Below are 13,320 nucleotides of genomic sequence, written 5' to 3'. Positions count from 1 at the left end.
GGAGGCATTATCATCCCTGACTTCAAGCTCTATTATAGAGCCATAGTCCTGAAAACAGCTTGGTATTGGCACAAAAATAGACAGGTTGACCAATGGAATTGAATTGAAAACCCTAATATTAACCCACACACCTATGAACACCTGATTTTTAACAAAGAATTTTAGGGATTCTCTAGTTTCTACAAACTGCCAAAATTCTACTATAAAAATTTTCAAAGGCCTAAGAACCACTTGATCATATTTTGGCAAAACAATGACACTGCTTTTAGTATCTTTTTTTTTTTTGGGTCTGGAATAGTTTGCATTCATTCAGAGAATTTCAGCCCATCATGGCTGGAAAGGCATGGCAGTATGACAATGTAGGGAGATCTGTTAGTATCACAGAAGACCAGGAAGCAAGGAGTAAGGCTGGACCAATGACCTTCCATCACCAACTAAGCATCCCACAGCCTCTCAAAATAGTACCACACATAGTCAAAACATGAGCCTGTAAAGGATATCTCTGTTTCATATTAAAAATGTATAACATAGCATTTTCTGATTCTTGTTTGTCTTGGCCCTCAGTAATGTTATTCCTCTGAGGTCAGATAATTATTTTGCCTCTTAAGTATTCTCTAGACTGAGAATGCCCCAAATAACAGTGTATACTCTATATGTAATTTTTAGGTAGATGACTGGTGTATGTAAAATGCTAACTACAGTGCATGGTACCTAGGCAATGTTGAGTAAATCACAACTTTTCAAAATAACTTTTAAATACTTTAAAAGCTATCCCTGGCTTGGGCACCCCAGCCTAAAACTGCAAAGCACACACTTGCCTCTCAGAAAACTCACTCCCTAGCTGTATGAGGTATGCGAATCTGAACTTTCCACTTCATCTGTGGAGAACAACCCGTCTCACAGGGACCAAATGATTCGTATGGCCAGTGGGATGTAGAACTTGAGGTGAATAAATTCTTGGCCTCTCAATTCTGAGTGCAGTGTTCTGTATTTCTGTAAAAATTAGAAAGAAGAGGAAATGGCTTCTTACAGCAAGTTCTTAGTTTTCTCAAAGCCAGCTTACGTGTTAATCAAATAACCAAAGTGCTGATGTGCCCAGGTGTCAAGATAGGGTCAATAGTTGAACTCATGTCTCATTTGTCGACATTACAATGGATGAGAGCAGATCTGTAAATGCAGCGGCATTGAATTGAATGACAAGGATCAATTACAGCACTTCCACACAGTGGATTAAAAAGAATCATGGGTTCTCCAAGGAGATTGTAAAGTCTTTTCTGTTATGTGGATAAAACAAAACAGTTTAGAGTAATGCAAAGCTCTTCTTTTAAATTTTTTCTTTTATTAAATGATTTTTTAAATACACTATATGCTGATTATGGCTTCCCCTCTGTCTACTCCTCCCAGGACCTCCACATGTCATCTCCCACCCAGACCAACCTCTTTCTGTCTCTCATTGGAAAACAAACAGGCACCTAAAGGAATAATGGTAAGATAAAATTAAATGAAATAATATAAAATAAAACAAACACATAGGAATAGGACAAAACAAACAGGAAAATAACCCAAGAAAAGGCACAAGAAAGATACAGATGCAGAGACCACTGGGTTGCTCACGAATCCCATTCAGGCATAAAACCAGAAGCTATAACATAAGTGCAAAGGACTCATAGTATAAAAGTAAGTAGAAAAAAGATAAAATTAAAGAAGAATCAGGAGCCCTATATGAGCAAAGAACCTCAAGAGACGATAAAACTCCCTGCCCTCAGGCTTTATTTAACTGGGAGAGTTTTAATTACTGCTTCTCTTCACTATGAGTTAAAGGGCTATTTAAATTGCTTATCTAATCTTGATTTAACCTTGGTAGGTTGTATGTATAGAGAATATTATCCATTTCTTCTAGGTTTTCCAATTTACTGGAGTACAGGGTTTTAAAGTATGTCTTTATGATTCTCTGGATAATCGCAGTGTTTGTTATTATTTCTCCCTTTTCATTTCTAATTTTGTTAATTTGAATCCTTTCTCTTCACTCTTTAGTTAATTTAGACAGGGGTTTGTCAATCTTACTGATTTTCTCAAAGAACCAACTCAGTTTCATTCTTTGTATTTTTTTGTTTCTATTTTATTGGTTTTAGTCCCAAGTTTTTAAAATTTCTTGTCTCCTCCTTTTGGGCATGATTTCTTCTTTTTGTTCTAGAGCTTTTGGGTGTGCTGCTAAGTTATTAGTATGAGATATCCCCATTTTTGTTAAATGTAGGAACTTAGTAGGAACTCATGAATTTGCCTCTTAGAACTGCCCCCCCCGTGTGTCCCATAAATTTGAGTATGTTGTATTTTCATTTTCATTGAATTCTAGAAAGTCTTTAATTTCTTTCTTGACACATGTTTCACTCAGTAGAGTTGTTCAGTTTCCATGCTTTCAGCTTTACCCCATGGTGGTCTTTTAGGATGCAGGGTGTTATTTTAGTTTTCTTGTATCTGTTGAGAGTTGTTTTGTGTCTGAGTATATGGACACTTTCGGAGAAAGCTCCATGAGGTGCAAGAATACCATTAAAACATAAAAGCAGAAGCTATAATGTAAGTGCAAAGGTCCCATAGTGTAAAAATAAAGAGAAAAAGATAAAATTAAAGAAGAATAAAGGTTAAATATTTGGGTTAAATGTTCTATAAATATTTGTTAGGTTCATTTGGTTTATAGCATCTGTTAGTTCTGACATTTCTCTCTTTAGTTTTTGTCTGCATGAGATACCTATTGGTGAGAGTGGGGTATTGAAGTCACCCATTATCACTATGTAAGGAACAATACGTGATTTAAACTGTAGTAGTGTTTCTTTTATGGACTTGGGTGTCCTTGTGTTTGGTTCATAGATTTAAAAAATTGCAATGTCCACTTGGTGTATTTTTCCTTTGATGAATACATAGTGTCCTTCCCTGCCTCTTCTGATTACTTTTGTTTTGAGTGCTATTTTGTCAGATATTAAAATGGCTACACCAGCTTGCTTCTTGGGTTCATCTGCTTGGAGTCTGTTTTTCCATTCTTTTACCCTGAGGTTGAAAGACCCCCGCCCCTTAGCTTTTTCTTTTAAGTTTGCCTCCTCCTCCGGTCGGTGGCTGGCGGGGCGTGCGGCGGATGCATCCTCCCCTGCACTCCCCAACCCCCGATCCCCACATCCGCCGGCTTCCACTTCCCCCGCTGCCACGCAAGGCCGGCCCCCCGCAGGGCCCAGAACGCGAGCCGGAACCAGCCAGCAGCCCATGAGCGCAGAACGGCTTAGGACACTTCCATACGCGCACGCCCGGCTGCCGGCTCCCCCCAGCCGGTTCACCCCGGCGGGGCTCTCGCCCCCGGCACGCCCGCCTGGCACCACGCCCTGAGGAGCCCGCGGCGGCGAGAGGGCGCCCCCCCCCCCCCTCGGCCCCTGCTTGACGGGGATCGCTCCGTCCCAAGGTCAGCCATCTGGACACGGCAGAAGATAAATGAAGCCAAGGCCGTTTCGCCTGACTACTAGACCTTGAGAAAATGCTGATTTGATACTTTTCGCTTCTGTACTGTGCTTTTTCTCCTATATAAGGACCCCCCTTCCTGGGCTCGGGGCTTGGCCTAACAGAAGCTAAGCTCCCGGGTACCCGCGCCACTAATAAAGCCTCTTGCTTTTTTGCATCCAAGTTCGTGGACTCGCTGATTCCTGGGTGCGGGTCTCCTTCTACGAAAGTACCTCTTCTGAGGTCTTTCAAGGTGATCTCTATCATTGATACTAAGATGTGTTTTTGGATGCAGCAGAAGGATGAATCCTGTTTTTGAATCCATTGTTAGTCTGTGTCTTTTATTGGGGAACTCAGACCATTGGTGTTAAGAGATAACAGTGAGCAGTGTTGGTTGATTCATGTTATTTGTTGTGTTGGTGTGTTTCCCCCCTTCTTTGGATTTTCTGGTCTGGTAGTATTTATTTCTTGTGTTTTCTTGGACATGGTTACTTTCTTCAGGTTGACGTTTTCCTTCTAGCACCTTTTGTAGGGCTGGATTTGTAGATAGATACTGCTTAAATTTGTTTTTATCACGGAATGTCTTATTATCTCCATTTATTGTGATGGGAAGTTTTTCTGAGTATAGTATTCTTTGTTGTCATCTGTCATCTGCAGGATACATGCCCTGACCCTTTTGGCTTTTAGGGTCTTCACTGAGACAGGTGTAAGTCTAATAGATCTGCCTTCGTACTTCCTTGATTCCCTCCTCCCCTTAAGCAGTTTTAAATATTCTTTCTTCTACATGTTTAGTGTTTGGATTATTAGGTGTTGAGGGGATTTTCTTTTCTTGTCTGGACTGTTTGGTGTTCTGTTTGCTTCTTGTGCCTTGAAAGATATGCTGGCTAGTTTTTATGTCACTGGAAAGGAGAGAACCTCGATTGAGAAAATGCATCCATAAGGTCTGGTTGTATGGCATTTTCTTAATTAGTGATTGAGCAGGGAGGGCCTACCTGATAGTGTGTGGGACCATCCTTAGGCCCTCATGAATGGAATTGGTGTCTAGGCTGGCTTGAATGAAAAATGTTTCACATAAGCTCATGTAGTTGGATGCTTGGTCCCTAGTTGATGGTGCTGTCTTAGAAGGTTTTGGGATCTTTAGGAGGTGGAGCTTGCTGGAGGAGGTATATCCCTGGGGCCAGGCTTTGAGGGTTTATAGCCTGGCTTCACTTCTTGTCTCTGCTTCCTGTATGTGGATGAAGAAAAATGTGATTAGGCAGATTCCTGTCCTTCATGATGTTTTCCCTGCCTGTTGTTATGCACTCTGCTCCATGATGGACTGTATCCCCTCTGGAACTGTGTGAGAAAATATAACTTTTTCTCAGTTGCTTTTTGCAAGGGAATTCTGTCATAGCAACAGACAGATAATATAGCATCCTCATGAAAGAAACCTCAGAGAGCTTGCTAGCCTCTTTCCATGAAAGAGAAAATGACTCTCATCAGGTAGTGTCAATGCCTTGGTATTGGGCTTCTCCACCCCCAAACTGAGAAATGTCTTTGTTATATGTAAGCTAACCAGTCTGTGATGTTTGTTATAACAGATAAAAATACTCTATTGTTACTTTCCAGATATCTGAATTCTAGTTTAGATTCTCTAAACTGTCTCATTTAGACAGAATTTACTGAGGTAGGCAAAGGGCTCAGAAAACTTGTATTTTAATCTTAGGTATGCTGTTTGTAAAACGTGTTTAAACACCAAGGTGTGATTAAATTTTTATTATAGTAGAAGAAAAACAGCCCAATTACTCAAAATTGACTCCTGAATTCCTAGAAGCTGTTCTGAGGGTTTGCATCTACATTTTGGCTGTTGGACAGACTCATTAGTAAGATGTTTCCTACAGTACCTATGAAATGTTTTCTAATGGGGTGATTATATGCAATAGTCAGATGAACCTGCTCTTGACTCTAAAATCTTTAAGCAATGACTGAGAGGGTATTTATACCTTCTCTGAAATGGGGATAATAATAGGGTTAAATGGAAATTTAAGCAAAGTCATGCCCATCACATATCCACCAGTGTTTAGCATTCAGCCATCAAGAATGTTCATTTTCTCTTTCTACCTAATTCAATATCCCATGATAGGTTAGTAAATATTTTCATTATTGTTTATCAGAAGCATTATGGGGGTATGACTTTACTGTAGAATCAATGTAGTTTAGTTTGATTTCCATGAAATACTTAGCAGTATTTTAGGCAGCCTTCATATTTCTAGGACATTTTTCTAGAGATAGCTGGCTCAGTTGAATGCATTCAGAGGTAATAGCTGTCTTGTTGGCTATTTATTTCAGTAATATTTACTATATATGTAGTGTATTTTCTGGTAGTCTAGGTAGAATAGATTTGTTTTCAAGCTCCAATAAATGTGTACATCCAGGACTTCCATTCTGGATGCAGAGGTGCTTGTAGTTTAAGAACATAAATATTGCCACAAATTGTCCACGAGATGGAAAGTAATAATGTCTTTCATCCATTGCAAGCTTATCTGAAAAGGTCTTTATTTTGATACTGAGAGACAAAACAATTCTATTTCCATATCACTCATTTTACATAATATGTTCCTATGAGTCATTTTAAACAAATCTAATGCACTCTCCTGAGGGGTAAGACTTGAAAGCATTTTTCATTGGGTTCAGTATGTGCAAGTTTTAGTTATTTGTACTTCCATACAAATATTCCATGCATTATTTCACATGTGATAAAGGATAGGTAATTGAAAAGTACAGTAACCAGGGCTCAAATCCAAGTTTTAGTTCCAAACTTATTGTCTTTTTTTCAACAATCTCGTTCCTCAATGAAGTATTATAATATAGAAAATCACTGGCCAATGTCCTGGAGCAGGGATTCAAATTTCACTAAATCATCCATTTCAGAGTCTCATGGATCTCATTTGTAAGATGAGGAACATAGGCATGATTTTCTGTTTTTAAAATCCACATGCCTGTGGAAGATCAGGAGGATGTGCTATCCCAGGACTACTGTCCAGATTTGGAAATGAGTTTATGGGACTAGTTTCAGATTTGGAATGATCTAATTACTGGGATATCCTGGCCTCTTCTCCGCTATCTTCATTTTCAATATACACAGTCATAATGAACAGGGCATACCAGAAATTTGGAGCTTGGCGTTATGGTTTTCTGTTTAATACTTGTCCTTATTAAAAAAGAAAATAGTTTGTTATAGTTTGGGTATCATGTGTCCCTCCCATCAAAGTCTCAGGGTTTAAATTCTTGGTTGCCACTGATGGACTTAACAGTTGATGGATGGACTTAACAGTTGACTAATAGCTTAACCCAGTGATAGATTCATTATTGAGTGGGATTATGGCAAGGTAGTTCAAAGAGGTATCTAGTCATGAGATTAGCACCATGACCTTCTATTATGGTGTTCCTGCCTTACCACAGGCATGAAAGCAATGGTGCCAGTTGGTAACCATGGCTCAAACTCGTGATCCTGTAAACAAAATGAAGCCTTCATTCCTTATGTGGATTTATTGAGTACTTTGCTACAAAAGTCAATGGACTCAAAGGACAATAATGGAAGAAATGTGGTTTGTTTTTTATAATAATCTCAAATGCATAGGTTGTTATATTTGGAAGGGATATTGAAAAACATTTGTTTCAGTTATATAATCAAAACACCAGAAAACTAAATCCTGAAGCAAAAGAGTAAATTAGAGATAGTCAGGACTAGAATCTGTTGTAATTAAAAAAAAAGCAGCCCCCAGAGATAACTCAAGCAGAAAGTTATTTTTTAAGGGAAAATAATCCTAAAAAGGGGAAAGGGAGGGGCAGACATTGAGGTGGGGGGACAGGATCAGTGGGAGAGAGGAAAGAGAGGAAGAGAGAGAGAGAGAGAGAGAGAGAGAGAGAGAGAGAGAGAGAGCACATTCAAGTGCCCACCTTGATGCTCTCCCAGGGTTGGGCTAGGGGCTAGACAGCAGGCAGGTAGGGTTTTTCTAAAAGGAGTCTGAGAGTGAAAGGTAAATAAACCAGCTCACACATGTGTTCCTCTTATGGCTCTTTATTCTTCAAAGATGGAGACTTCCCCAAAAAGTTCACTCTCAAAAGCTCTCTTTAAGATTTCTCCCTAAAAGCTCTCTCCTCAAAAGTTCTATCTCTAAAAGCTCTCTTGAAATCTAAAAGTTCCTTCTTCTAAAAGTTCTCTAAAAGTTCCTTCTTCTAAAAGTTCTCTTAAAGTTCCTTCTTGTAAAAGTTCTTTCGAGGTCCCTATAAAAAGTCTCAAAAAGTTCCTTCTAAAAGTTCTCATGAGGTCCCTTTTATCCCACAAGGCTTCTAGTTTTTATACCTACAGGCACATTTAACAACTCTCTGACAAAAGGGGATGAATATCTCTCAGTGCCAGGAAGGTGGGTAAAATCTTGAGAAAAGCAGGTGCCTCTAGTCTCTTCTCTGGACATGACTTGCAAAATGTCCTGGAAAACTTAAGTCTCAGGGGTGACTTGCAACTTATGCTGTTAACTGATTAAAGGGGGCTCCTCAGAGCTATATCAAAAGGAAAAACTAAGGCTATGTAGTGTGAGATCCAGAGGCTTCATGCAGCTCTACTGCTGACACCCCAGTGAGAAGGAATTTCCTTTCGATGGGGCCTATTTGAGAATACAAAGCACCCAGTATATGTTCTGCATACAACCAAATTCATAGTAGCAAATATTCTGAAGTTGGTACCTAGAATATTAATTGCTACTTCTGTAGTAAATGTTAAAGGCTTCCGAGAGAGAGAGAGAGAGAGAGAGAGAGAGAGAGAGAGAGAGACAGAGAGACAGAGAGACAGACAGAGAGAGGGAGAGGGAGAGAAAGAGAGAGAGAAGGATGGGAGGTGTGCAGGGCCCTTTTAAAAGGGAACATAGGGAATAGACACAGGTGGTGCTCTTAGTGGCTGCAGCTGAGGGCGTATTCTGTCAGAACCCCAAGGACAGACCAGTACAAAAGCCTGAATACTAACAGAATCCAGGCTGGATCCTGGGCACGTACCACTACCAACTACAAACTTGGAAATGCTTCTTCTTGGATTCCTGCCAACCAGAGGCACATAACTAACTATGAGTTAACTAGTGCATTCTTAGCTTTCTTGAATTCAAGTAGCAGAAATGCATCAAGGAATGTTGTGGAGAAACTGAAATTTGAAGTCCCTTTTGCTGGGGTCATCAGCAGATGAACTTGGGCATACTGCCTAAATGCCCCTACGAAAACAAGCATGAGGGATGAAGAGATGGTTACACTTGAAACTGAAGAGGCCAAAAGGGTATGGGTCACTGAGATTTATGCATTTATGAATGTATATCTGAATAGCTCACTTTCGCATGTCCAACTTCTTTTTTATTTAAGAAACACCAACCAAACAAACAAAGGTCTGGCATTGGGATCAATATTTGCCTAGTTGCCATCTTCACTTCTCAGTTTGTGTCACTTTGGCATGACAACCTTTGTAGAAAGTGCTGACCTCAAATTTATGGAATCCTTATATACTTCCTGTTTCATATTCTTTTGGTCGCTTTATTCTAGCTCTAACTATTGTGGATGGTTTCGTAGGCTCTTGTCTCAGTTTAATGCTTACAGGCTAAGGTATTGTTTATGAAATGGTCATCATATTATAAAATCTTCCTGTTGGGCTTTAAATGAACTATACATGCTCATAGCATAATAAAGGTGAAATAAGACAGGGGCATATGTGTTCATATGCAAAGTATATCATGGTCTCCAGCTCAGAGTCAGTGCTTATGATGTACCATGTATTATCACATGGCTGCTTTGTTTGTTCATGGGCTTGTATCATTAGTTCTGTGGCCTATATCATGCATCTCAGTGTGATATATTTTAATATTGTAACATGATTTTGTTTTCCAGATAGTTTTAGCATAAATTACAAAAAATAAGAGCACATGTTTCTCTATATCTACTAATCTATCTCTAACAGAAGGACAAGTTACTTTACCCCTTCTATTATTTCCTAGTCTATTTTTGACATCTCTAGGATCAGACTTTAACATACTTTTCACTACTCAAGGGGTTCTGACATTTCCTTTCTCCCTCCTGGCTGTATATAGGAAGACTGTGTTTCTTGTTCATTTGAGGTATAAAATTGAAGGGTAGGTGTATACTTAGCTTGTTGCTATTCACTATACTCCAGAGTGGTAGATTCGGGGATTGAACTGAGTCTAATTCAAAACCCAAGTTCACACTCACTTTTAAATAACTATTGTATTCTAAATTGGGACAATTTTTTCTTTTTTTTTTTCATTTCTGATCTATCCCTCAATATAATATCAACAGTTACCCTTATTATCTGAAGACTATCGGTACTTTAATTTTCTTTTATTCAGAACAAAAGCATTTTATCTGATTGAAATACATAGGGCAAAAAACCCCAGAAAATAAACTTACAGAAAAATAGAAGAAGTTTTCTTTGAGTGTCTGTGAGTCAGAAACTTCTAATGAATCTCATTGTATTGTTTACAAACCTAAGATCATCTCAGATGTCAGCACATAAAACACACCTCTAGTGTGATAGCAGAAATATGAGGGGCTGAGATCTCTCTGTGCTAAGAGATAATAAGGGGGTTGACAGGGATAAGTTGGAAGGAACAATGGTTACCAAAAGGGGTAGTATTTTTTGGGTGTTAAATAAAATCTTTATGAGGCGGGGAGTTGATTACTCATGGTTTTAACAATTCAAGAAAAAATAAATCTCTGAAAGATGTCCCATGTGCTGGAGTAATTCAAATAACTGTGTCTTGCATAAAAATAATTCATCACCATATTTTGGAATGCATGAAGATTTTAATGGGATTAAAAAACATTTTAGATGTTAAGTCATAACAGTATAACATGTTGGAAGGATTAAAATATATCCTGTTGTCATAGACACCATTTCATCCTTTGTCAGCAGAGAATATTGTTTAATTTTGGATATAATAACATTTATTGAATACCTACCATATGCCAGATATATTTAGATTGGCTTCAAAACTGAATAATAATGAAATACATAAGGCATGTATTATCATTCCATTTAATAGATAAGAAAACTGTTGTTTAAGCTGCTTAAATGATGTGCAAACAGTCCGCCAGGAAAGTGAAGGTTGGGCTTGTTGTGACTCCAAATGACTATCTTTTCTTAATGTTTTGTCATTTAGACATTGCTGTCACATAATTTGTGATTTAAAATTGGGTCATGGAAGCTTGGGTATGAGATCTGCTTTCTTGGTGGAAGAATCCAAGCTATGCATTATTTTGAGTGGAGATGAGATGAGATGAGGGAGGTGAATATTATCCAAGTGTTTCCATGGATCGATTACCTGAAAAATCTTCCTCATTGCCAAAGGTAAAAAGTCTGTGAACCACTCAGACAATTCTATATCCTCATTTTACTGATGGAAGTTGGGGGTGGATGAGACTATGGATTTTACTTTTTATTTTTAATCTAAGGTTGATAGATGATGTCCCTGAATTCATTTATTAGAGTCTGTTCTCTGAACTACATGAGAAAGTATAATTATTTCCCTTTTTACATTACAGTTATTTAAGTATTTGATGGCAGCCAGTGCTTGGAGTCTTCTTCTCTGTAAATGAAGCATCTTTCCATCACTCAAGCATTCCCACTGTTGCAGTTTATAGACACTTTATCATGCCCCAAGAGAAAGGATGGCTGGAGTGCCACTGATACAGGTGGAGATTTCACATAGAAACAACACCTAAACCCAAGAGGACAGCTGTTGTAGCATCCAGTTGATTGTAAGACTTTCAATGGTCTGTCATACAATAAATATTCTGGTTTCAGACACAAAGACAGACAGACATTAGGCAGACAGATCAAAAGAGTCAAAACAATAGGGACTGTGGAGCCAGTGACTTTGAGGCTAAAATAGGCAAATTAATACACATTGTAGAGGTGGTTCAAGTGCAGCTGGACTCCTATAGTACTATAGGAGATGGTCTCACAGTCACATATTAAAAAGTCCCACAAAGGAGCCAGGCATGGTGGCTCATACCCACAATTCCTGAGGTGGGATGTTGAGATAGAGGGATCACCATGAATTCAAGGTTAGCTTGGGCTACCTAGTGAATCACAGCACAGTTTGGGTTATAGAGTAAGACACTATTCAAGAAAATGTCATTGTCATGAGGGAAAGGAGAAAGCGATGCAATCATTAACAAAAAAGGTAAACATTATCTCTAGAAATAGAAATAACAGAACAATCTGAAAGAGATGCTAAAATAGATGAAAAAGATCAAAGATACAAAGGATTGAAGAGCAAAAGAAACAAAAGATACAAACAGGATGATTCTGGTAGATTTGAAACAGAATCAAAGTAAATATTTAGAAACGGAAAAAAGTCTCCTGCAAATAAGGTATTTTGTTGACAGACAAAGAGATAATGAATTGCAAGACAGAGCTGGAGGAAAAGGGGTTCAGAAATGTTAACAAGAGACTCCAATATAATCAGACGACAATAATAGAATATAGAAGAAAAAAGTGGTGCCTGATCATTTTCCAAAGTTAAATATGGAATCTATACAATGAGAAGGTATGTGGGTCCTGATCAACACACACACACACACACACACACACACACACACACACACACACACACACACACACACACCTATGTATCTATGTATCTATGTATATCTATCTATCTATCATCTATCTATCATCACTTAGTGCATTCCCAATACTGTTGTAGATGCTGAACCAATTCAACTGAATGACATCTTGACCTCACAGAGTTTATACCGAGTTGAAAGTTGGGACAAATAGACAAAAACCTCATAACAAAAAGAAGTGAGAATTAGGGGAAGTAGGTCCCACTACAAGACCGCTGGTCATTTGTGTGTGTGTGTGTGTGTGTGTGTGTGTGTGTGTGTGTGTGTGTGTGTGTGTGGGTGTGTGTGTGTGTTTGTTAGTTTTATTCCAGCACCTTATTTTTTCTTACATAATTATACAGTGATACATTGATGAAGCCCAGTATCCTTTTTTTTGTCTTATTAGTCTTTGATTTTCTTTTTTATTTAAATTAAAAACAATCTTATTTTATATACCGGTCCCAGTTCCCTCTCCCTCCTATCCTCCCATGTCCCCCACCAACCCCCCCATCCACTCCCTAGGGAGGGTGAAGCCTCCCATGAGGTATAATTAAAGTCTGTCACATCATTTGGGGCAGGGCCTAGATGCTCCCCCAGGTATCTAGGCTGAGAGAGTATCCCTCCCTATGGAATGGACGCCCAAAGTCTATGCACTAGGGATAAATACTGGTTCCACTTCCAGAGGTCCCATAGACTGCCCTGGTCTCCCAACTCACACTTATGTTCAGGGGGCCTGGTTCGGCCCTATGCTGGTTCCCCAGCTGTCAGATTGGTGTCTGTGTGCTCCCACTTGCTCAGGTCAACTGTTTCTGTGGCTTTCTCCAGCATGTTCTTGACCCCTTTGCTCATCACTCCTCCCTCTCTGCAACTGGATTCCAGGAGTTTAGCTTAGTGCTTAGCTGTGGGTCTCTGCTTCTGCTTCCATCAGCTACTGGATGAAGGCTCTAGGATGTCATATAAGGTAGTCATCAATCTCATTATAGAGGAAGGGCATTTAAGGTAGTCTCTCCACTATTGCTTAGATGCTTAGTTGGGATCATCCTTGTAGATCCCAGAACATTTCCCTAGTGCCCAATTTCTCTTTAAACCTATAATGGAAGCCCAATATTCTTACTCGTGTAGAAACCAACAATTTTCTGACATTTAAAAATGAATTTAAGATAATATTAGAATTACAACATTCTTCCTTTCTTCCCT

At 39.0% G+C, this 13,320-nt stretch overlaps 1 long non-coding RNA gene across 3 annotated transcripts in view; it reads left to right on the top strand.

Annotated features, from left to right (window-relative positions):
* LOC118237733 overlaps window positions 1-13,320 on the top strand; it is a 47,436-nt gene that overhangs the window by 27,015 nt on the left and 7,101 nt on the right. For 2 of the 3 annotated variants that reach the window (XR_004769132.1, XR_004769130.1), the window contains exons 2-3: window positions 1,405-1,486; window positions 10,674-10,861. This is a non-coding gene — a long non-coding RNA (uncharacterized LOC118237733). Of the gene's footprint in view, window positions 1-1,404; window positions 1,487-10,673; window positions 10,862-11,055; window positions 12,108-13,320 lie in introns of those variants that run through there. The other variant, XR_004769131.1, reaches the window with a different exon arrangement.

The sequence above is a fragment of the Cricetulus griseus genome, chromosome 3 (genome assembly GCF_003668045.3).
Source record: "Cricetulus griseus strain 17A/GY chromosome 3, alternate assembly CriGri-PICRH-1.0, whole genome shotgun sequence".
In the NCBI taxonomy this organism is placed as follows: domain Eukaryota; kingdom Metazoa; phylum Chordata; class Mammalia; order Rodentia; family Cricetidae; genus Cricetulus; species Cricetulus griseus.
This window is presented reverse-complemented; position numbering and strand designations above follow the sequence as displayed.